Here is a 1,322-nt window from a genome sequence, read left to right on the forward strand (position 1 = left end):
AGAAGGAAGGGCCGGTTTGCCCCGCCAGGTGGAAGTGGTACCAGGACACAACTGCATCGCTACCGACGCTCCACCGGGGGGATCTCCGTATACATCGAGGGTGGTGAGGGAGGAGGAACTACTAGGCCAGTTTCTGGCAGTAAAAGGTGCCATCCACGACCTGGTGAGCTCCTCATGCACCTCCGGGAAGAAAGGCACCAAGGCGGGGCGCTGAGAACCAGCGCGGACCACACCGAGAACCAATCGTGCAACCTTGAGGGCTCGGGACACGGTGGAAGTCTCCACTCTAGCCCTACCCCCACGGCGGCCTGGGAAAGCATAGCCGTTATCTCCGGATCCGATTCAGGCATTGCTACAGTCCCGGAGGACAGCAGCGTAGCCGAATCTTCCTCTCCAGAAAGCTCTGGCTCACCCTCCGATGCAGCGATCGACATCTGGAAATTGGGAGGAGCGCCAAAGGATACTGCTGGTACACTCCTTGTAGAGGGCCCAGCACGTTCCATTGGCAGCTCAACTGGTTGTGGAGTGCAAGAGGAGTGATGGTCCCCCGAGGGTTGGTTCCCTGGGGGATTCGCCATCACTGTTACCCTCAGACTGCGCGTGCTACTGCCTGAAGTAGCCCCCGCCTGACTGCCGCCATGACGAGAACTAGATCGAGGCAGAGGCAATGGAACTCCGCCCCTTTGAGGAAATGAAGCTTGACCCGCGACTCCGAGATGAACATCTTCCCAGAATGAGAACATGACTCATCCACAAACGCCACCTCAGCGTGCTAGATGCCCAGGCAGGTGAGGCAGCGATCGTGACCATCATCCAGCACCAGGTAACGACCGCATCCAGAAACGCCCGGGTGATACGTTGTCTATAGCAAGACCCACATCGTCTTTACAAAGACATAACCTGGAACAGTGTTGTAAATGCAACTTAACCACTGATTTCTAGTCGTGTCCTCTTTTGGAAGGCCAAAAACACACAGCGTCACACACAGCGGCCTTGAGTGAGCGGAGGCCGGTGGGCTAGAGTGAGCGGCGCCCAGCTTGAGTGAGCGGCGGCCGGCGGCCTAGAGTCAGCGGAGGCCGGTGGGCTAGATAGAGCGGCACCCAGCTTGAGTGAGCGGAGGCCGGCTAGAGTGAGCGGAGGCGGCGGGCTTCAGAACGGCGCGGCCGGCGGATTCAACGAAGGAGCATCCGGAGAGCTTGTGGCAACCACATATGACGATCCCGGGCTGGACTCCTCTTCATCCATGGTGAAAGCCGGCGATCCACAGCGCAAAGTTGTTGTATTTCCTCAGCAACCAGCACGGATCAGCTCCAGGCATGACA

The sequence above is a fragment of the Sinocyclocheilus anshuiensis genome, unplaced genomic scaffold, assembly GCF_001515605.1.
Source record: "Sinocyclocheilus anshuiensis isolate Anshui unplaced genomic scaffold, SAMN03320099.WGS_v1.1 scaffold532, whole genome shotgun sequence".
Lineage (NCBI taxonomy): Eukaryota > Metazoa > Chordata > Actinopteri > Cypriniformes > Cyprinidae > Sinocyclocheilus > Sinocyclocheilus anshuiensis.